Source organism: Microtus oregoni, unplaced genomic scaffold (assembly GCF_018167655.1).
Source record: "Microtus oregoni isolate MIOR12 unplaced genomic scaffold, Mior012 000022F_ref0000154, whole genome shotgun sequence".
In the NCBI taxonomy this organism is placed as follows: domain Eukaryota; kingdom Metazoa; phylum Chordata; class Mammalia; order Rodentia; family Cricetidae; genus Microtus; species Microtus oregoni.
The window spans coordinates 1130691-1155444 of record NW_024543081.1 but is presented as its reverse complement, the minus strand read 5'-3'; the positions used below and the strand labels follow the sequence as shown (position 1 = coordinate 1155444).

Below are 24754 nucleotides of genomic sequence, written 5' to 3'. Positions count from 1 at the left end.
ACTATATACTGAAATTACTTTAGCCTTTATGATGAACTATTGTGACAAAACCATTATTAGAACGATAATCATACACTTAAATTATTGACAAAAGGATGCTGGAAACAATATTCCATTTAAAACACAACACAAGTCTACAGCCATACTACTGCAAATGCGCCTGATGTTCTCTAACACAAAACATACCCCCTTTCATGACGGTTTCTTCTTAGCGATCAGTCTGTTATTTTAAAATTGTAGTTTAATACCTTAAGATTCCTTAGATCATGAATGATTGTATTTCTAATTATCTTGAATGCAGTGGATAAGTGACAAATAATATAAAGTTAGATCAAATAATAAGCACACGAGTGTTAAACACTCTGAATGGCTTAAAGGATCTAATTCTATCTGAAGTATTTCATTTCACATAATGGTATTTGTCGACTGGCAGTGAGCAGAGACTGGGTGCTTTTGTGGATATATATCTTGGCTCAGATACATTCTATTCATTTTTAAGTGTTTTCAGGAAGAAATGTTTTGAGCTCCCAGAACCCTTCTTCTACAACCGTGTTAGTGAGCATGCAGTCAGCCCCCATCGAGTTCTAAGTAATAGACGCCATGCTATAGGTTTTACACATACTAATGTATTTAGTCTTCTCAGTAGAGACATGAGGTGGTAGATACATTACTTCCATTGTAACCGGGAAAACACTTAGGTATATAGTCAGCAATAGCTAAATAAGATGCCCATACTAATCACCCACTAGCTGGTAGAAGAAGATTAAAATGAAGAACTTAAGCAGAAGAGGTTGTTGAGCATCGGTCCACATAGAATGAAAGTTGCCCCACGTTCAGCTGGAAGCAACAAGAGTGCTGCCTTTAAGGAATGGAAGTGAGCACACGGTCCCCAGCAGATGAATGGAATGTCTGTGTCCGTCACACTGCAGAGAGAAGACCACATCGATGATGGCCATTATTTCTTTAGAGTTCCAAAGGTTTCTTTTGTTTTTAGAAGATTCCCAAAACAGTTAGTGCTGGTGGGAAAGGAAAAAAGGAAGCTTGAGGTTTCTGTCATCTACATCCCAAAAGTTACGTATCTAAGATACAACTTCTTTTGTGTGTTTTATTGTGTTTTCTAGTAAGACAGCCTAGACAACAGAAGGTGAAATATGATTAATTGACCATAAGAATACACTCCTTTGATGCCCTGAAACTGGTCAGAAATTGGCAGTCCCACGTGATTCAGCGTGATAACTGAGTGCCACAGCATTTCCTGAGCTGTAGTCATCTACTGTGCCTTTTGCTCGGAGCTGCCTGTGCTCCGCCAATGAGGACACAAGTCTGTTCCTTTGTTTGCTATCTTCAGTCATACCTGGACCTTGGCCCAGGCTTGTGCCCTGTTCCTAATGCACCAGTCGCTCTCCACATGTTTATCTCTGTCTGCTAGGATCTGTGGATCTCACCTACTGATAAATGGGCATGTTAGAAATACCATGTAATGATGTCTTTCAAAGTGACAAAATAGTAAAATTGTAAGGATAGTTTCTGACACTCATTATTTAGGTAGAGACTTCACTGAGGAAGGGTAAACCTTAAGGGGAGATTAGGACTTAGCGAGGGCCACAAACAGTGAAGTATGCAGGCTTAGAATATGGCTGAATGGAAAGAATAACCCAGAGGTACCCAATGTGTGAGGGGCTAAGAGTCTATCCAGTCAGGGTGAGGACTCCAGGAAGTGGGAGATTAAAGAGATTCATTAAAGCGCATTGTGTCAAGCCCTTGGTGTTGGGTAGAGAACTGAGGGTTATAGTTCATCATGGCCACTGCATACCCAGCTCCTCCCAAGTGCCAGGTGCTTGCTTACACCTTACCAGTTCCACCAAATGAAAGAAATTAATTTATCAGTTGTAGCAAGAGTAAGTGTCTCATCATCTCATCAAAGGCTAAAATTTAAAATTACTTTTAGGTAATCTCTTTTAAATCACTTACTATGAAATAAGCTCAGACCTAAGTACTTAAAAAAGCTTAGCTCATTGAAATTACACAGTAAATCAATGAGGGGCCCACTCTTATTATTGTTTCCTTGAGAGCGAAGTGAGGCTACTCATAAGCCAATGACCTGGCTCAAGGTCTCATGGTAGGTAGGTGAGAAGATGAGCTGCATGGAAAATCCCTCTAGAGAATCTGCCTTCTCATGCACTTAGGTAATAGCTATAAAAATGCCTGGCAGAGGGGACTGGCCCCAGAGATGCATTGTAAGTCCCTGTTGCTGAAGACACCATGCACCTCAGACCCAGGACCCAGAGAGCCCTGAAAGTCTCCTACCAGAAGACTAGCTTTTATGGTACCGGAAGTTTCCATGACAGCTTTCAAAGGAGAGACGCAACTGGCAGTCCTACCCAGCTCTGACACCTATGGACCACATCAAAAGACAGCATGGAGCAATAACCTTAAGGATGTAGGAGAGGCATGCAGTCCTTGGCAGTCGCAACAGCTTTCTAATTAGACCTAAGACCTGCTCAACATGAGGGAAACTATGCCTGGTACTGGAAACCTAGCCAGCTACCCAGGGCTAGTGAAGTCATGGATCTTGGAAGAGAAGCTATCTCCAACACTTTACTAACACAGCATAATTCCTGATTACATTCTAAACCTTTGTCCCTATACCTACAGATAAGGGTAGTTTTCATCTCTTAACAAGGTAATACCTCTTTGCAACAAATGAGGACCATTACAGTAAACCACAGCCAAGCAAACTCCAAAGTTGTGGTGAACAATCCCACCTTGTACATCTATAACCCAACTGCTACACCTAAAGCTCGGGGATCATTGCAGAAGAGGAGGCAGGAGAGATTCGAAGAGCCATTGGAGCAGGGGGTAGTTGGATATGAGATTGTGTCTTCTAGAAGTCAGAAGCAACACCCATAAAGTCCCACCGTCAGGACTGCCTAATCAGGAGCTGAACCAGGACACCAGAAATCATGCTAAAGTAGGGGAGAAAGACAATAACAGACATGCTGACAGGAAAGAGGGAAAGCTATGAGGCCTTGACCATACACAAAGAGCTACAGAATGCTAAGGAATGTTGCTAGTGGAAGAAATAGTCTTCCTCAGTGAAAAGCGCTCCAATTGGTCATCCAGTATCAAATGCTCAGCCCAGAAAACATGTACATACAAGTAACATTATATTGACTGAGCAGCATGTTTATATGATAATATGCATATGTATAGGTATGGGTTTGTGTGTGCATTTAACAACAATTGAAGAAAAGGAAACAAAAAATGTGAATGAGAGCAACATGTGAGAGTTGAGAGGAAAAGGAATGGGAAAAGTGATGCAATTATATAGCAATCTTAAAAATATTTTTAAAATTGAGATACGAGGGACACTAAGAACTATGAACTGAACAATTACCAGAATGACTTGAGTTAGTAAATACTTCAGTAGGAACTCACATAGGTAATCATGGCTAAAATTTTAATCTGAGATACCCACGACCTGAATGAGAGCAGCATTCTTGATGGGGGAAAGTTAGAAATCTTCTAAGGCTAATAGATGTAGGAGCAAGTAGACGTGGAAGTAAGTGTGAGGAACTAAATACTCTTTTAAGATTATACTCCTGAGTATCTAGAGTCATGAGGCCAAGATCTGAAATAGAAGATGCACTTTGAAAAAAAAATTGTACCTAGTAATGGAACACACAAGTAGCAGTATCCATTGGGACACTGGACATGGATATTTGGAGCGCCCATTGTGAGTTTGATATTCTTGTAGTGGAGGTTGATGGTGTGTTTCTGTGCCTATTTCTCCTCTTTGGCCATGTTTTCTAAACTCTGTTTTCCTTTGGAATTCTCAGCACTAATGCAGGACTAGGGTGCCTATTAGATGTTCAGTAAACAGGACTGACTGAAAATTACTCAGCTGCCATCGGCAGGTGTGGTCTTGAGTCTCTTAGGAAGACTGGGGAAATGAGCTCCGGCATCGATTTTTGTCTTTGTTCGGGAGACCGAGCTTTCAACTACATCTTCTCCTAATAGAATCTGGAATTCCCATCCCGAGAAACTGCTGCGTGAAATAAATCACCAGATGCTTAGCAAAATATTACCTTAGAATTCTCTTAATGGTTTAGTGACTGGAATCAATATGTGTCTATTACTTCTGTGTCTTTAATTGTTTTTATCTGGAATACTTGCTAGCGAGGCTGTAAGTGGCATGGAGAAACACATCCTTCACTGTTTTAAAAGGCACTGTGGGGAAGTTCTCATGAGAACACTTATGTGTGGAGAATGGCTTCTAATCGTTGATGATAAAGAGCAGCTTGACCCTATTCACAAGGATCTAAACCACTCCAAAAGGAGCATGTTGGTGGCATATTAATAGTTCAAGTTTGCTTTGTTGATCCCCATTATTCAAGGCATGCTTATTTTTTTGGCTAGTGTTGGGGATATATTTTAAAGGTGGCATTTCTGTATATGCCTGAAGCAATATTTCCAAAGCTTTTTGTGATTATCCTGCTTGCTTTCTTCTCCCCATCTTTTTTTTTTAATTTTTGGCACTTGCTACTTGATGGCATAAACTATAGTTCCATACTTGAAAGATTTTAACTGTGAGAAGGTTGGGTCTCAAACTTCTGAAGATCCCTTGCAGCTCCTTGTGGTCCCTTATCCATCCTGCACACTTACACTGTGCTGCCTCCAAAGTACCAAAAAAAACAATCCTTCTGAATTGACCATAACTTCTGTTATTGTGAACACTGTGTATATGAAGAAATAAAATATTGAAATTAAATGATGTGTAAAAATATGGCTGACTGAAAAACCTTTCTGAAATTTCTCCAACACAATCTCTTGTTCCAATTTATTTCTTCTTGGTAGGCTTCTCTGAACTTGTAATAATTTTTCATTGTAAAATGTTCATATAACATATGTACTCATAAATAACCAACATAACAAACTGGGGGCGCAATCACAAGCACAAAGATAAAAGTTTTATTCTAAGTTGTTGGTGATGACATGAAATGAACTGTTTGAATTCCAAGCTTAATAAAGTCTGACAGAGGGGACAGTTCAGATAGGAAACATAGGACCATTTAACAATTGCTATATCTATAAGACCCCCTTCTAATGGTTTTTTTTTTTTAAACCTGGCCAAAAGGTCTCAACTTTGTTTTAGTTGTCAAATCTGCCCTGAATTCTTCCCTTGTCCAGGCGTGTCTTTCAGGAAGGCACCACCATGCCGCCAGCCCTGAGAAAGAAAGATAACTGAAAGCCACGGGCACCATATCCTCAGATAACTGAAAGCCACGGGCACCATGTCCTCAGATAACTGAAAGCCACGGGCACCGTGTCCTCAGACTACCTGCTAACGACTGTGGCGCCCGTGCCTGCTTGGCAGCCTGCATCTCCAATTAAGCATCTGTGGACACTGGAAAACAGCCTCTTAATTGGGGAGCTGCAGATACAACGCAGGTTACAATTTCGGCCAAGACATTCATCAGTCAGGCTAGGCAAGCTCCCTCCCCTCTTCCTGACGCTCACACTTGAGTTGTAGTTTTCTACCATGCCCCTCCTACCCCCTGCAAGACAAGGATGCTATTTGGTAAGTGTCTGCATCCAGCAAAGTCATTTTAGTTCCATAAATAACATCCTACCGAACCAGGACCCATGACGAATTCCATTCTAATTACACTTATTCTCACCCTTCCCCCAACCTCCCATTAAGATATATTGTCTAGGCCACATGCAGGAGATCTGTTTGCAGCTATCTTTTACATAGAACTGATTGTTTAATTGCAGATTAAAGATTAATGCAAGTATAATGATTCCATGAGGACACTTCAGACAAAAGCATCTTGCATCAGGCTGCCTGCCTCCATTTTTCAATTTGACCATAAATTTGGCTGGGAATTAAATAGTAAGTAGCCGTGATTGCAACTCTGGTCTCTGAAGGCACTCACGGGAATGAAAATAAATGAACAGGCTCTCACACAAAGCATGTTTCATTATGGTCATTAGTGGGCAGATTCTCAGCAGTGTTGAAGGTGAAATTGTCTAGGAGAGTTGTTGGCACATCTGTTAGGAAGAGCTCGAAGCATGGTACAAAGGATGGAAGCAGTGTTGTTTGGAAAATGAGGGTGATATACTTTTGAAATTTGAGCTCCTTTGTGTATTTCCATTGTTTGAAAGGCATCAAGCATCAGTGGTAGGTTAATGATGACACAGAGTCACACATAAATGTTTCCTTTGTATGAATATAAATCGGCACAGTGTTGGGTGTGAATATGAGTGCTCGTGATGATAATCAGACCAACTCAGCATAAAACTGCTGATAAAACTGCCAGGATAAATATAGCGCAACCACACACACACACACACACACACACACACACACTCACACACACTCCACAAAGGTCTTCTCTTGTCATGAAGTCATGACTCTGCACTTGAAATGTTGGCGTTCTTTTGTGTTCTTGAAGTAAGAGACAGATTTTCCATATTCCTTTGGCCTTGTTGATATGTTGGCCATCACTTGCAAGTGTGAGATTAAATTACTTCATTGTTTATTGTTACCAGTGTGCAAAGCAACCTACATAGATAATAAAATGACAAGTTTGGCAACCCAGATAACTTTTCGTGACCACTGGTTCCATGCCCCCAGGTAATATATTTCTCCTAAATGTACTTATAATGTATTACGCTGTTAAATATGTTCATGTAAAACCCTTATATAGACATTTTAATTTGAATCATGTTGTGATTTGAGAAGACTTTTACTTCCTTTCAGAAAGCCGCACATTGGCATTGCTATATGTAAATATGTTTAAAAACAATCTTAAACTACTGATAATTTGTGTGAAGCCAAGATAAAACATTGACTAAGACATCAGCCACTGACTAACTCTTCCTCCAAAGCCGTATGCTCCTCTCACAGAGAGGACGACAGACTGTGCCAACAGTGCGGACACGTTTATAGATTTAAAAATATAAATGTAAATGTTGCATGGTCACACTGAATGTGATCCCATAATCAAATGAGTAAAACTAACACAGTATTTCTCATGGTCAGCAATGTCTTCTGGGAAATATTGAATGGAGCTATGGTAGGACTTGACAAATACTTCATTGAAATCATGCTGCCTCAGGAACTCACATTGGCTGGCAAAGTGTTAGCACTTGTAACGATGCTCCAATCAGAATTCCACAGATGTTACTCATCCTTAGTTGCTCAAGAACTGAGAAAACAAAGAATAAATTAATCCCTACCTCTACCACATTTCTTCAAATGAAACCAAGTATTCATGGAAAGACTAAGTTGTGAAAAATCCATCCCAATGCTCAATCTCATAATATACATATATTTTGGGTTAAGAAGCAAAGGCTTTTACTGATGGGTATAACTGAACTAGAGTTAGGGACCACAACAAATGAAGAGGTTGTGATCACACCCTGACTTGGATGTGAGTTTCCACTATGCACGGAAGGAAGAGGTGACTTTCTGATGTGAAAATGATAATGATTTTTCAGGAAACTTAACCAGATGACACAATGTCTCTTCTCTTTTGTCCTGTAGATCAGTAGGTACAGTGTGACAGTCATGTGACATAGGTATCCATCTATTTTTTTTCTTGTTTCTCCTATCCAAATTTCTACTATGGCTGAAAGACTGCCCATGACTACTCATGTCCACGAGAGTGTTTTATGAGAAGGGTTAACCAGCTGCTAACTATGATTACTGAAGCATGGCCAAGGAGAAATAACTTAAATTGGAACAGCAGGTCTCAGAGTTGCATGGGGGGGGGGGCATATTGAGGATGATTGGCATTATCATCCACCGAAGCTTCTCACCATCCAAGCTATCTGTCACAGAGAATAAAGCTTCCTTCCTGGGAAGAAGGCAAGACGCAAGGAGGCACAATACAAGGAATCGAGGAAGTGATCTCATAGCTGAGTTTATGAAACAGAGAAATGGACCTGGACCTCTGTCAAATCTTCTTATATTTAGGAATGGGTGGCTACAAAAGGCATGAAAAATATGATGACTAATTCATACACACATTTAAATATTTTCCACCCTTAAAAACTCCTCATCTGAGCCATCATCTGTTCTATCCTTTCTGAGCAACTATTCTATTAAATGTAAGTGGACACCACCCATCTATGACTATGAAAACAGATAAAAATGAAATAGTGTCAAATACATGAATGAAGACCATTCTTCCTCTGTGGTTATGTAATTTCTGTATGTCAAGTCTGAATGTTTTGTGCCCATGGGACACTGGTGCAGAATCCTCCTCTCTAAATGCTAAGATTAAAAATTTAAGGGCATGATCTTGAGTATGTCAGCAATTTCTTTTCTTGGAATAGCCACATTAATTACTAGGCACCTGTTGAGACTGTGGCTTGGCTGTTTTTTTCTCTAAATGTCTTTGGTGTCCTTTATTGGTGAGGGTATTTTTTGATCTTGTACTTGTCTTGATATTGCTCATAAAACTTGGGGGACCAACTGATACCAGCTCATGATCAGGCCACCACATAACTTAGATATTTACCTAGTCAAATCAAATCAGTTGATATTTGAAATTCTTAGATAAAAGATATTCACAGCCATGTGTGTGTTCATATTATAGTAAGAATATAATTTTCAGTGAAATAAGAAATCTTGTTGAAATTTCAGTTTCACTGACACTGGCTAACACTGAATACCAAAGCATCGTATGCTCTGAAGATATCAAGTAGCTCCTGCTTTATAGGGTTTACATTATGGCATGCACTGTGAGAGGATCACAAACACACACACGAGTGCATTTTTGTCAATTTAATTCAAAACAAATAAAGCAGCATTGTCGTTTGACTTTTCTGCTGCCACCCTTAGCTGACAATTAGAGACTTAGACATTTTCCGATAGTCGACGTAGGCAGAGCAAAATAAGAGATGACATGGGGAAAGACTGTTACTCAACTCTATGAGAGCCCCACGCTCATCATGCTGGTGTCCTGTACAATGACGAACACATAGGGTTTCAGCAGAAGGTGGCAAGGAGGAGGTGATTAGCAGTACTAGAAAATATACCTAACCAAAATATAATTGTGATGGTGTGTTGGAGGAAGGCTCACTTGTTTGTCCCAGCTGCCTGGCTAGCTTAGCCCCGAAATAACCACACAGAAATTGTATTAATTAAATCACTGCCTGGCCCATTAGTTCAAGTTTCTTATTAGCTAATTCTTTTTTATTTATTTATTTATTTGTTTATTATGTATACAATATTCTGTCTGTGTGTATGCCTGCAGGCCAGAAGAGGGCACCAAACCTTATTAGAAATGGGTGTGAGCCACCATGTGGTTGTTGGGAATTGAACTCAGGACCTTTGGAAGAGCAGGCAGTGCTCTTAACCTCTGAGCCATCTCTCCAGCCCTTGGCTAATTCTTATATCTTCATTTAACCCATTTCTATTAATATGAGTATCGCCACATGGCAGTGGCTGACCATGTAAAATTCCCAGCTTCTGTCTCCAGTAGATCCATGGTGTCTCTCTCTGACTCTGCCTCCTTTCTCCCAGCATGCCATTTAGTTTTCCCTGCCTACCTAATTTCTGCCCTATCAACAGGCCCAAAGCAATTTCTTTATTAACCAATGAAAGCAACACAAAGACAACACAAAAGACCTCCTTCACCAATGGTAAATTGAGAAACTCCAGGATTTCAAGCACAAAGTGTAAAAGTTATGGTTTTTGGTGCGGTATTTTTGTGGGGTTTCTGTCTCTGTGAATATGTGTCTCTGTATCTGTATGTATTTCTTCTGCTTTTTCATTGGCCCTTTTCCATTTGTTTTATTCTACTCCAGTTTGTTTTTATTTTATCATTATTTAGGTTTGCATAATAAGAGAGACATAAAAAGGGTATACATTTGGTGAGTAGGGAGTTGGGAAGGATATGGGTGGAAATGAGGGGAAGTTAATCAGAACATATTGTATAAAATATATAAAATTTAAAATACTTTGATAAGTAATTCATCTAATAGGTAAAATTTCAAAGCTATCCCCAGCCCCTCCCTGTACACATGAAGATATATTTGGTATTGAAATATGTCCCCCAAACATATCTCTTCACAATTTCCCATGGGCATCAGTGTTCCCTCTAGCAGTTGTCTGTGGTAACCAAGTCATGGTCTCTCATCACTATCAATGTCACTCATCAGACATTGATCATCTCTTCCTTTCTCGTCCAACTCTAATCACGTGTCTCTTAGACACTTAGTTCAGTGACTCTCTAATGATCACATTTTCCTTCCCAGAGCTGCCAAAGTATCCTTTCTCAGGCAAGAGATAGCATACGTGTCTATTCCCAAATCCATCTTGTCTACACACACAAGGCCAATTTACTAGCTTGGCATTCCCACCTCCCTAGGGCAACTTACTCTCCAACATGAAAAATGATTCTGGCAAACTCTTCCCATCACAATGTATCCGCAGTCTTCTTTCCACCATGCCATAGATCTAGCCATGTTTTCCTGGCTCCAATTATTTTCTATTTGGAAATAGGTTCCTTAAATCTTCCTTCAAAACAAAATCAGATCCAAGGTTTCTGCGGCATTTTCCATGATCATTAATAACACTGACGGTTCTTTATATTCTCATGAGAGTGATTGTTCGCAATGCCAAGTTAGCAAATGGAAAAAGCTATGTTCAATACTTTTCATCTTTTCTGTATGCAGTGCACCCTATCTCTACCACAAAAACCAGAGAGTCTCTCCACCCAGACACCATACACCATACCTTATGCCCACTTACAAATCCAGCACCGATCACATTACTTTACACAAGTTGGACATTTATGCACATCAGTATAACAAATAAAAGGTATGCTGTTATAGTAATATTTTATATAGAAATTTTAATTTTATCATTTGGCTGCAAGTAATCCAATAGCCACACAAATTGGATTAAATATGTGTTGTGAACTTCATTAAAAACACATTAAAACATTCCAAAAAAGCTGGGCAGAGTGGCAATACTTATATTTCCCCATTCTTGGTAGGCTGAGTAAGGAGGATGATGAGTTTCAGATCAGCCAAGGTTGAATAAAATCTGTGTCAAAGTATTCCCAAAACAGGCCAGGGATGTAGTAAAGTACTCATTTAGCATGCCCAAGACCTAGGTTCTATTCCCCATGCTGTATTAACTGGATATAGAGGCACATGCTGTAGTCCCAGCACTGTGGAGGTACAGGGGTCAAGATCAAGAGCTCAAGATCGTCCTATACATATAACATACAGTGATAAGTTCAAGGCCAGCCTAGGATGCATGAGATACTGTCTCAAAATTGTGTGTATTAAGATATAATTGTTATCGATTTGAGTCTATGGGTTCACAAGTTCTGGACTGTGGGATAGCTTCTTTCCCTCTTAAGTGTCTCTTTATTGTCACAAATGGCTTCCATAGCTTCAAGCATGTTCTTTCTAAAATATTTATATTTATTACTTTAAATTATTGTTGGCCTGTTTTTCTGTATATGAACATGTGCACACACGTACATATGCTAACAGAACGTGCTGCATTCCGGAGCTGGAGATACAGGTCTTGTGTTGGGAATGCAAATTGGGCAGTCTAAAGGATGAGTCGTCTTTCCAGCCCCTTCTGCATATTCTAAACTAGGAAATCAGAAGCATTTTTTCTTTTCCTTTCTTTTATCAAGATAAAAGAAAAGATATACAGGTTGCATCACTTAATTGAAAAACAAACTTAGTCATGGTATACGATCTTAATGTGTTCTTGAATTTGGTGTGAAAATGTTTTCTGCATTTATTGTCAATGATGAAATTGATCTGTAATTTATTTAGTTATGTCTCTATCCCACTTTGGTTTCAGGGTACTAACAGCCTTATAGGATGCATTTGGTAGTATCCCCTTTTTCCCCTATTTTGTGGGAAAGTTTGAGCAGAAATAGTTTTAGATCTTTCTTTAAAAGTTGGTAGAATCTGACCAGTCATGGGCAATTCTTTGCAGAGGGGATTTTTAATTTAATTACTCTTTCTTTTTTTAAAAAAATATTTATTTATTATGTATACAATATTCTGTCTGTATGTATGCCTGCTGGCCAGAAGAGGACACCAGACCTCATTACAGATGGTTGTGAGCCACCATGTGGTTGCTGGGAATTGAACTCAAGACCTTTGGAAGAGCAGGCAATACTCTTAACTGCTGAGCAATCTCTCCAGCGCTTAATCTCTCTTTCTTACAGGTCTTTTTCAGTTCTTTATAGCTTCTATATTTGTGTTTTGTCATGTAAATTTAGAAATTTATCCAATTCTTCTAGGTTTTCCAGGTTTGGAGAAATGTAATTTTTTAAGTATTTCATGATGATCTTCTGTGTTTGATTGGATTCTATTATAAGAACTCCATTTTCATCTCTTGTTATTTCTTTAGGTCATCTCTCTCCTCCTTCTTATGAGTTTAGCTAGGTTTGTTAATCTTCTTATCTTTTGAAAGAACCAACTCTTTGATTAATTTTGTGTATTTTCTTTTCGTCTAACTTACTAGCATTCATGCTTTCTTACCACTCGATATATTTTATTTCATCTTTTTGTTTTTCTAAAGCCTTGAGGTGCATCATTAGGTTATTTATTTGAGTGTTCATGCTGATATTTTAATATAAGCTATCAACTTTCCTTTTAGGACTTAGTAGGCTGTACCACAGAGGATCTGTTAGGTTGTGCTTTTTTCCCTATTTGTTTCTGGGAATTCTTTAAATCCCCAAGCCCTAGTCCTCCAGTCATCTGTTATTTACTCAAATGTCTATTGCTCCATTTCCAAATATTTGTGTAGTTTCTGGGTCAATTCTATTTTATCCCAGTGAGGTATGATGAGATTTTTAAAATTAATTTAATTTTGTGTGTGTGTGTTAAGACTTGCTTTGCTACTTATTTCGAGCAAACCCTGAGAAGGTTCTGTGTATTTCTGAAATAAATGTGATGGCCCTAGCTTTTGGATCTTATATTTTGTAGATAATTTTAAATCCAATTAATCTATGGTATAATCCATCTCTGTAGTGGTTTTGCTGATTATTTATTTAAGACACCTATCTAAAAAAGTAGTGAGATGTTGAAATACCCCAATATAATTGTGTTACAGCCAGTGACTTTTATGCCTTTTACTGTTAGTTTTTGAAATTGGGAGCACCAATATTTGCTGCATAAATATTTACAAATGTTATACTTACTTGATGATTTGTTCCTTACATTTATATATATAGCAGCCTTCTTTATTTCTTTTGATTAGTTTGTGTTTGAAGTTTATGAGACATAGTAATTGTTACATCTGCTTGTTTACACCTTCTGTTTGCGTGGTACGTTGATTTACATTTTGATTTTGAATGCCTGTGTTGGGCAAATGCATCTTTTGGAGGCAACAGACACTTGAATCTCATTTTTTAACTGGTCACTTTTGGGGGTAATTTATTTATTGATAAGTTTAAGCTATTTTCATATAAGGTTATTACTGAGAGAGACTTGTCAACCCCAATGATTTTGTTAGTTGATGGTTAGGTTGATTTGGATTTTATGTATTTATCTTCCTCACCTGTTGTTTGTATTAGAGATCTTTTGGTTTGAGGTGTTGGAGATCATCAGTTCCTTCCTAGCTCTTTCTCATTCATCTGTCCCTCTAATGGAACCTATTGCTTCCTGTGTTTTCATGAATAATACTGTCATTCTTCTCCCTCCATGCATAGCATTTCTTTAAGTATTTTCTTTAATGTTTGCCATATATTGTTTTATTTGTTTTTGTCTGGACATGGCCCCATTTCTTCTTCAATTTTAAAGCATAGCTCTGCTAGATATAGAAATTTGGTTTGGTGGGTTTTTATTGCTGTCATTTGTTTGTTTGTATTTGTTTAATTTGGGTTTGTTTTTTGTTTTGTTTTGTCTTACATTTTAGGCTTAAAATGCATCCTAACACGCTATCTTGCTTTATGGTTACTGAAGAAAGATATGATACTGTTTTGTTCGTGTGTGTGTGTGTGTGTGTGTGTGTGTGTGTATGTGTGTTATCCCTTACAGCTTTTAACTTTATTTCATTGCTTTGTATCTTGACTATGATATGTGCAGGGAAATTCTTCTCTGATCATGTCTATTTGGGGTTATAAATAATGTGTGCTTCTCTATTTCTCTGGGTTTTGGGGAATTAGCTACTCTAGTTTCATTAAACTAGATGTCTCTTCATCTATACAATGGAGTCTGAGGTTTGTTCCCTTGACTATATTCCAAACTTCTTGGAAGTATTGATCATGTTCAATTTCTTTTCTTTATATATGTTATGTATTGTCCCAATATTCTCCTTAATCCCTGAAGTCTGTTCTTATGCTTGGTCTCATCTGTTGGTAATGTCTTTCTGCTGTGTTTTTTCTTTGATTTATTATTTGTGACATTTCCATAACTTACATTAGGTACTCCTTCAATCTTTCTTTATCATTTTTAGAGTGTTTCTCATGCTTACCATTTTATTCATTTGGTTGCTGTGTTATCTTTGTTGATGGTCTCAGTTCATTAATCTGCCTATTGAGTCCTCAATTATTTCTTTTTTAAGTTGAATGCTGAATTCTTTCTCAGTGATTTAAATTTTCCTTACTCAAGGGTTGAGAGGATGCAATGTGTTGTGGTAAGTCTTACATTGCTTGTGGGTTTTTTTTTGTTGTGTTTGCATATTTGTTGAGATGTGTGTATGCGTGTGTATTGTGTTCTGTTTTAACTTTTCTTCTTTTTCCTACTTTTTGGCTGTATCATTTCTGTGAGTCCCCTTAGAGGATGATTTCGCTAGAAATTACATTCCTTGGTGATACTTTGAGTGGAGGGAGATGACAATAGTGTTATTCACTAATTTACCAACTGTCTGGGTTTATCTTTGCTGTTAGAGATGCTTGTCTGCTTCTTGTGTGTCCATTCAGAGTTCAGAGACCTGAGTGTGGGGATTCTGGTTAGAGAAAGAGTCGATACATTTAGTGTACATTTAAGTAGTTAATTTAGGCAGAATATGTACATTTAAGTAGTGAAACAAGGAAAGAATAGAGAAAGGAGGAGAAAGGATTTGAAGTATAATTTTTAAATGAAGTATATGAGTTGGAGTTATTAGAGATGATAGAGAAACAATCATAGGAAAATAAAAGCAGAGAATAAAGTTTTGTTTTAAGGTATAGGAAAGTATACAAAAGAAAGTCACAAAAGTCTTCTCAAGCGAGGCATGTAACATTGTAAATAGTAATAAAATTTGGGGGGAAAACCTAAACAACTAAAACATTTTATAAAATTTAAAGAGGCAGTAACTTAAAATAGTTGACATTATGTTCTTTTCCTCTCTCTCTCTCTCTCTCTCTCTCTCTCTCTCTCTCTTTCCCTCTCTCTCTCTGGTGTTTTATTCAGTGGGTCTCTGGGTCTAGAAGGTGTTAGACCTTTTGGTGGTGAAGCGAGGCTTGTGCAGGTGCCACAGCACACAGTGTGGCAACGGGAACTTGAACTTGGAGTCATGGAAGCCACCCAGCAGGCTGCAATCTCTTCCACCTTCATGCTCTGAATGGACTGTGCATAGGCATGGTGTTGGGCACCCATGTCTGGGTAGCACTGTAAGACAGCACCAGCAGGGGTCAGGTCACGGTACTGGCTGTACATGTTGTGTGTTCCACTGCAGGAGTCACAGTGCAGTCAGACACCCAAGTTCTTCATACACAGTGGCGATTTCTCAAACACCTGTCCATAATACACTATCTCTCCCGATGACTTCTTCATCTTCAGCTATGACATGAAATACCGGAAGCAGGACTTGGCCACCACACGGTTGGGTGCGAAGATGCGCATTTGGTTCAGTGGTGGCACTTTGGGGTGGGCAAGCAGCGCCCTACCTTGTACTCCCAAAGTGTGCACGAGGCCTTCATGGCGATGCGTCCTCATTTTCCTCTCATTAAAATGAGGCTGCTTTCCCCTGCCCTGGGCCTGTCATTTGTAACTCTCTACATGTGGGGAAATGATGCTTTTCTCTGTAGTTCAGGGATGTGAGTCCATGTGTCCTCCTGATAGAAGAGACTTTTGTGAACATAGAACGTACTTTCTTTCTAAGTTTACCCTAATTGTTCCCGAGTAATTTACAGCCCCACCCTTTGTGAATTAGGACTCAGACTTTTCACAGCAGCACTTTCTGTGATTTGCTTCTGACAGGATGTGAAAGCCCTCCCACCTAAGTACCATCCTCTGCTGATCTTGGCTCCACAACACAGCGCTCCCCGTAGTCAGTTCCTGGAGTGGCAGAGCGTGGGGAGTCATTTTCTCTGCCTGACAGTCTCATAGTCAGGGTCCCTGGTCACACGCTTGTGTTTACCCTGTTCTGGGCTGTCCTTTCTGCATGGAGTTCACTGTCAGAGAGATCAACACTGATTTACGGTGAAGAGGCAATGAAGCCTCTTCATGGTTCAGCAACTATGCCACTTCCATGGGCAGTTCACTGGCAGACGCGTTTAAGGGTCATCAGAAGGGTATGTATGGCAGCCACGGCCCTGCTGCTGCATCAATGGTGGTAGCAACGTCAAGTGCCCAGGTCCATTCGTGGGAGACTTCTGGAACATAGAAAAAAAAAATCTGCTCGGCCAGTAGGTTAGGGAGTCAGAGGGAGAAGCTTGACCCACGGTACCATAGCCCTGGTGCTTCTCCTTCCCTTACCTGCTCGGATGTGGCGTATAGTCTGCCATCTTGGCAGAAATGGCCAGCTTCAGGCCGAATTACCTTCGCTCTCAGATGGGTCTTAAAGTCCAATATTTTAGCAACTACGAAGAAGTAAAAATGCGTTGGTAGGCTGAGGAGGCACCTGGTACTTAGAGAGTCATGGCAACGGTGAAGCACAAGCTCGCTGATCTCAGGTGGGTGAGACACATGGCAGCGTGATCGGCCAGAGGAGCTGATCCAAGCTGAGCCCTACTGAATAGGTTCATAATTTCCTTAACTTGCATGTTGCTTTTTAACATTAAAAATGATGTGCATTTTGAGGAATCGGCAAGAGATGGGACTTCTCATGAGAAGTTTAGCTCACGTTTCGACAATCTTTTGTTTTGTTTTGTTTTGTTTTGTGTTTTGATTTTTCTTTTCGAGACAGGATTTCTCTGTAGCTTTGGAGCCTATCCTGGTACCAGCTCTGTAGACCAGGCTCACCTTGAACTCGCAGAGATCCTGCCTCTGCCTGCCGAGACCTGTGCCACCACGACCACCCAGTCATTTAGACAGTCCTAATACTTTACATTTTCAATACTTTCCCTTCGTTATGTGCTTGGTTGTGAATATAGTCCACAACCTAAAGTGTCCACACTGGCACACACATGCAAGCATATTATGGCACTATATTATCATTTCTAAATTTAGTGTGTGTGTGATTGTGTGTGTGTGCATGCGTGAGTGAGTGCACGCACACATGTACTACACACACACAAGCATGTTATGGCACTTACGGAGGTCCGAGGACTCTGTGGAGTCTGTTCTCTGCTTCTGTCTTTACATGGGTTTCAGAGTTGAACTCAGGTCATCAGTTTTGTGAAACAAGTGGCAAATGTTTTTCCCCACTGAGCCATCTTTCATGCCCCTTGCCTTCATCTTTATATTCCCTTTTAAAGGGAAAATATCATTTTTTCAGTAAGCTCACAGACTTAAAAGACAAAATATCCAGAAGAGAAAAAAATCATATATGTCTCTCCTGAGGCTTTCTTGGATTCTTATGGCACCTCGGGACTTTTGGAGAACAGGATATTAAATATTTCTTTTCCTTTTTCAAAGCAGTTGGAGGGAAGAGTGAGCGGCTGGGGTTTCTCCCACCCCTACGTGGGGAACTTCAGATAGCGTGTAGCGTTGATGTGTGACATGCTGCTTCTTTCTAAAAGCATAGGAACATTAAAACACTCCTATTATCTGTGCTTAGCCTCGAGCCTCCTTTAATGATCCTCCCAGATCTTGCAAGAACTCAGACTAAATCGAGTCCATGAGTTCCAAGAGTAGAAACACAGTGTCAATTAATGGTTCTTGTCAGGACCCATAAATTATGGTACCTAACGGTTAGCCATTTTTACATCTCCTCGCGGTACTTGGGCAGCTCATTAAAGCCTCTCGCCTTTGCACTGATGTGCTCCTCAAAAGAAAAACCAGCCAATCAGATGGCTCTCTTGGCTGAGTCCAGTAGCACACATTACATTACCATGCCAGAACCTTCCTCTCTGACTTTTGAACATATGTGCTTTTCATTTAAATTTTTATAGGCACTCTTTGCTGTATCCCAATCTTTAAAGACACACTTTTACAAGCAGTTGGATTAAAACTTATGGAAAAATTATCTGTAAAATCGTGTTCTCTCCTTTGTTTAGTTATCAACGAAGTTCAGCTTATTTTACTTGAGTGAGTACTGATCAGTGTAACTGAGAGAATTCATACATCTTTCCCTACCACCATATGAAGTTTAGAATGATAGTTGGGAATGATCACTCATAAATCCATGGGGTAATTAGTAAAGCTGGCATATTTCTCAAATATGAATCCTTCCTTCTCAGAATGGCAGTCTTGCTGCAGTGCGTTTCCAGGAACTAACTTGATATTACTAACGACAGCACCATTTCTTATTTTAGTACAGTCGTTGGGGTCAAATCCTGCCATCTAAAACAAGCTATTCATTTGAGATATGACATTTAAGATCATTTACCCCTATTTCTCACCTACTCTAAAGCATAAAAGACAGAACCTTCTGCCACTGAGTAATGAATGCATGCAAGGAACATATTAAACACTTTATACTGAATGTGTGCTACATAAATGCTGACCAGACTTGTTTTCTATATTTCTGCCTCATATAATAAAACCCTGACTGATCAAGGAATATGAAGGCCAAACAGTTCATAACAGATATGGTGAGAGATCTGTCTGCATTGTCACGTCTGGGCACAAGACTGTGTGCTCTACTCATCCGGAGATGACAAGACCTTAGCTTAGAAACTGACTGTCCCTGTGGATTAAATCTTGTATGGAAACGACAGCTCCGGAAATTCCCAATATGCCATATGCCATGACTCATAAAGTGTGTTACTATTCTTACTATCACCTGTGTGGCTACAAAAAGTCATTTACGCCTAGAACTTTCCCACCTCATTAAAAATATGTGGAAAAAAGAAATTAAAAAAATCTCCTCACTGCAAACAGAACTGAATCAGTGTTTATAAGCTTAAGAAACTGCTATAAATAATCGTAGAAAACTATTTTAAGTAAAGGACAACTCAATCTTGTGTAATATTAAGAAACCAGAAGCCATTTTTTGGGGGGGTGGGAAGTTATGGATTGTAGTCATCTTGAACTAGAACTTGAGGCAAGGCAGGTTACCTATGCCAGTGTCTGTCTTGGCTATGTCTCAATCTCAACAAGAAAATTTAGCCAGAAATATAACTAGAAATTCGCTACTAAGTTTTAGGATGCAACACTTTAACAATTTAAATCTAATCGAGAGGGCTAGGGGAAAACTTAGACAGTGAAATGTGTTCTGTATGAGCATGGAGATGCAAATTTGGATGCCCACAGGTATTAAACACCTGTAATGGCAAGCCATGGAGGCAAAGACAGAAAGACCCGTGGAACTCACGGAGCAGCTAGTGTTGTTGAATCAGGGTCTCCGGGTACAGTGAGAGCCCCTGCCTTGGAAATGGTGGAAAGTGATTAAGGAAGATACTCAGCATTGCCTTATTCTTCACATGTGACAATACATACTTAAATTTGCACATTCATTTATGCACACAGTCAAATACACTTGCATACACATACATGTATCAAAAAACCCTAAGACAAAATTCTGTTTAGAAGAGAAAACAGAAAAGTAGGAGTAGCTACTTTTATCAATTTTTTTTTTTTTTTGATTTTTGAGACAGGGTTTCTCCGTAGCTTTTTGGTTCCTGTCCTGGAACTAGCTCTTGTAGACCAGGCTGGCCTCGAACTCACAGAGATCTGCCTGCCTCTGCCTCACGAGTGCTGGGATCAAAGGCGTGTAAGTGAAAAATCAATCCTTTCCAGATTTACACATAACAAAATTATTGAATATCATACACCTATGTAATAATATTATGCTATTTTAAAGGAAAGTTTTATTTTAGATTCTTGTTACTGGAAATTTTCAACTACAGTCTTGATGACCACTTGGCAGAGCTATTGGAAGCGAGATTCAGATATGGACACATAGTCAACAGAATTGCTTCCACGCTCCTCTCCCTTTTTTAACAGTGTAAATGTAAAGAAATATGTACTCAATTGTGTTAAATACAATATTTGAAACACTTTGTAGGGGGATGGAGAGGTTGTCTAGTGGTTAAGAACACCTGATGATCTTCTAGAGGACCGGGGTTAGGTTCCCAGTACCCACATGGCAGATCCAAACCTTCTGTGAACTCCAGTTGTGGGGGCTCTGATGCTTTCTACTGGATTCTGAAGGCAGTATGTACATACTACACAAGCAAGCAAATACCCATACACATAAAATAAAAACAAATGCATCATTTAGAGGAAAAGAAATACTTCTGGAATTATATTGGTGCCATGGTTTAAATGACAGTGGTTGCCGTGGGTTGATGCTATCGAATTCTTGGTCCCCAGCTAGTAGAACTACTTTAAAGGATCAGGAAGTTGGACCTTGTTTGAGGTGGTGTGTCATGGGAAGCAGACTTGAGATTTCAAAAGAGTTGTAGATTCTCAGTGTTCTCTCTCCTCTCTCTGCCTTGTGGTTGTGGATCAAGATGTGAGCTCTCACCTGTTCCTTCATTATGTTATTATGGATAAGAGGCCTCTGAAACCATAGGCCAAATTAAAAACTTCCTTGTTTTTATCACAGTAATAGAAAAATAACTATGACAGTTTTCATTAAAATATTTTGGATATACTCCACTTAGTGTTGGGCTTATGGTCAACCCAACTCTTTTCAAGTTCCACAGCATATAGATATTCACAGAGTAACACAAACTATTTAACTATTAATAATACCTAGTCTAATTTTTTTATCTAACCTAGTCTTAACTTTTAATAATGACTAGTTATTGCAAGAATGGAATTAAACAAGATTGTTTGTGATACATTGTCCTAAGGACAGTTAAGGGGTTGTTGGGGGTTGTTTCATGATTGGTATCAATATTATAAGGGAAATAGAAATGGCACCTAAAGGTATCAGTTGGGTGAGGAAAACAGAGAAGGAATAAGACAGTTTGAACAAACAAGAATTAAAATATAAAAATAAACCATAATAAAAAAATATAGGGGAAAGCTTTATTGAAAAAAAAACTGCTTCTTAGAAAAGCAGCCAGGAGTAAAGTCCCAGTTTCATAAAGCTACCTAGTAATCACACGGTCACTGTGAGATTATGAGGCCCCTTAGTGGGAAAGTGATCTCAGTGAGTTCATAAAGCCAATTAGTGGTCGCTTGGTCACTGTGAGGTCAGAACTCAGCATGGTGAGCTCATTTTGAGTTCACAAAACTGCCTAGCAAGCCCATGATTGCTGTGACAACTGCATTCCCTGCTCATCTCTCAACACTCACATGGTCTCTAGACTCTATCCTGGCTGTCCACAAACCCATCAAAAATGTTTCTACTCTGGACCCTTGCAATGGCTTGTGGCTCACTACTGGGCTTGGCCAGATGGACATAAGACCATTTCAGTTCATTCTAATTAAATCATTGCTTACATTTACTTCATGACGTCTTACTATCTATGAAGAGAAAAACGGTGACTCCCTTCCCTCTTGTCTTTTCATTATCACTGGTTTTCATAGCATTTGATACATAATTATCTGCTAAAGAAATTTAAAGCAGTTGAATATACATTCCCTTTACTGTTTTTCTCACTCACTTGTGAATGCCATAAGGTCAAGGATTTAGTCTGCTTCCCTCCCTGTTACTTCCTTAGTGTGTAAAGTAATAATAGCTGGCACAGGTAATTCATGAATGAATCATGGGTTCAAGAAAATTATTTTCTAATTTTCCATTTTAATTAGTATTTTAGGTGTTCTGACAGGAGCATAATATTGTACAAGAGAATGGTCTCAGTGTCTAGTTATATTTTAAGTTGTAACAGTTTTAATAGCATTGTTTGCCTTCTATTCTTTTGTAAGCAACTCTGAGTAGTCTAGGACTTGAACTACCAGGGAACTTCAGTTTTGTATTTTAATGTCTTTCATATTGTGTACTCTAAAAATACAATTTGCAAATAGAATTTCAAAAATGAGGTGTTATGCAAAATACATATTAACATATTTGACAATATATTTGCATATTCAATTCCTAAGACTCATCTCTTGACATCTGGATTATCCAAAGCTGTTATGCTTAGCAATTAAAACTGTGGAAACGGAACAGACAAGGCTCAGCTTGCGTCATGTTCCCATCATGCCTTCCTCATTGAACTTAACCCTTTTCACAAGGCTTGACAATACCCCACAGGTGAGGGAGTTCTCCAATGGGAGTTTGAAGGCCGTGCTCATGGAGTAAACATAGAAGCTGACTTCAACAGCCTTTCTGAAAGCAAGTATGCATGCATCCCTTTTAAATCTAGAAAACATGAATAACAGGAGGATTAATGTAGTGATTCTCAACTGGGCTATCCCATCATGCCTGGAGACATGTGGTCACAAACTGTGGGAGAGGCCATATGCAAACAGAGAGTGTTCATTTCTTTCCAGGCCGCCTTTACCCAACAATCACACTGAAAATATATTAATTCCAACACCGCTTGGCCTATTAGCTCCGGCTTCTTATTATCTCACTTTTACATCTTAAATTAACCCATTTTTATTAATCTGAGTATCACTACAAGACTGTGACTTACTGAATAAGGTTCTGGTGTCTGTCTCCTTCGACAGCGACATGGCATGCCTTTGACTCTGCCTACTTTCTCCCTATATCTCTGTTTGGATTTCCTACCTGGCTTTGCTAAGCCATTGGCTGAAGCCATTTTACTCATTAACCAGTAAAAGCAACACATATGCAGAAGGACCTCCCACACCAGTCATCTGCTCCTGGAATCTTGTGAGTAGAGGTTAGTGGTGCTGTTACACATCCACAGTACATAGTACTGCACCTCATTAAGAACAAGAAAAAGAACTAGTTATCATAAAATGGCGCTAATGCCACAGCTAAGAAAGCACAGCCTAGAGGACCCTCTATGCTTCGGCAAGCAGTTCAACCATGTAGAAAATCTTATCTACACTGGGAAAAGTTTGTAACCAGGGTGGTGATGCAGTAGATGGCTGTATCTACACATCTGGAACCTCAGCAATGTGCTTAAGTGTTTGATGGAGGCCCCGAGAGAAACCTACCATTCTCTAAAGTAAATATATCATTTAACTTTGAACATTCAGACTTCATCCATTTGGGGTATTTTTTCTGAGAATTCCAATTTTCCTTTTCAACATAGAACTCTTATCTTGTTATATGATGAATCTAAAATTGGTAAAATTTTAATGGCATCATCAATTCCCCATAGTTCTCAGCATTCTTAAGGCTTCCAAACTGAACACTTCACAGGTACCTAGTGTTCTGTGCTCTGGCTTCTAACAGACTCACCCATACTTATACGACTTGAAAATCATAAGAGTTTCTATCTGCTACCATTGACTTTGATGACAAGTGGTTTTTTCCTTAGAATATAGTATCTAGATTTAAACTAGTCATCATTTTGTATATACTGTACAGTGGTTAATTAGCGGTTGTAGGTATTAGATGGAGGACAAAGGAGAGATATTTCCTTGTGGCATAAGGAGAGTGTTGGGAGCCAGTCAGGACTTTTAATCCCAGCTTTACCACTTATGGTATGACCTTGGTAAAAATCAATTAAACCAATATTTATCTCTTATTGAAAATGTGGATAATACTTAAATCTCCTGTGGGCAGTGAGATAAATGTTGGTGAGCTAATTAATTTACAAATTGCGGGATAGATTATAAGTATGAAGCACTAATTCCCCTCATTGGTAATAACTTCACGTAAATTTAAGACATTGTAGATTCGGGGTTCCTGAATGAGAAATCCAAATTTAACCCTGGAGCAAACTGAAGGGACAAACTGAAGGTGACTCCTCCGACCGCTAATCCAATGTTCTTTTAGTAGGATGTTTATTCTTTAGATTCATACAATCAAAAAGCAAAAAGCCAGCAATCTTTCTCCATGTGTGTAAAATTTCCATAGTTGTAGTTCACAGATACACTGACAACCATTAAATAGAGTCCTTTAGAATTCATGTCAATAACAAAGTCAAAAAATAACTTACATGGTTCATAATGTTTTAGCTTGTGTATTGTTTATTCTTTATATGTGACTTCCATATTATTATTTATGAGACAGAGTAGGCATTCAGAAAATTTTTAAGCTAGATGCATTTTCTATTATCCTGCCATCTCATCTTACAAGAGCACCATCTCATGAGCTCCCCAGTGTATTGACTCTGTTCTCTTCAAGACTGTCACACTGCTAAGGTTCTGAACTTCTGCCATGCAAACCGCCGCCATATATTTTGAGATATTCTTACCACATGCATAGTGTTGGAATCATACTTCTCCCAGCCCATCTTCTCAGTACCCATCAGTAGACCTCAGACTCCAGCCTGAGATATTAGAGGACGAGTCACAGAGTTTGGAAAGAACAGGGTAGAATAAGAGTAGGGTTCTGCACTCAAAGTGGCTTGTCATGGTTCAGAGAAAAGATAGGTCCTGCTAGGATCTTTAACAAGTTCCCGCATGGAATCAC

The 24754-nt window shown here is 39.1% G+C and overlaps 1 protein-coding gene and 1 pseudogene across 1 annotated transcript in view; one reads left to right on the top strand and one right to left on the bottom strand.

Annotated features, from left to right (window-relative positions):
* The window catches only part of Pdzrn4 (PDZ domain containing ring finger 4), a 159806-nt gene that overhangs the window by 36626 nt on the left and 98426 nt on the right, over nt 1-24754 (top strand). The gene's annotated exons all lie outside the window — the stretch shown is intronic.
* Nucleotides 15404-15899, bottom strand: LOC121461201 (annotated as a pseudogene).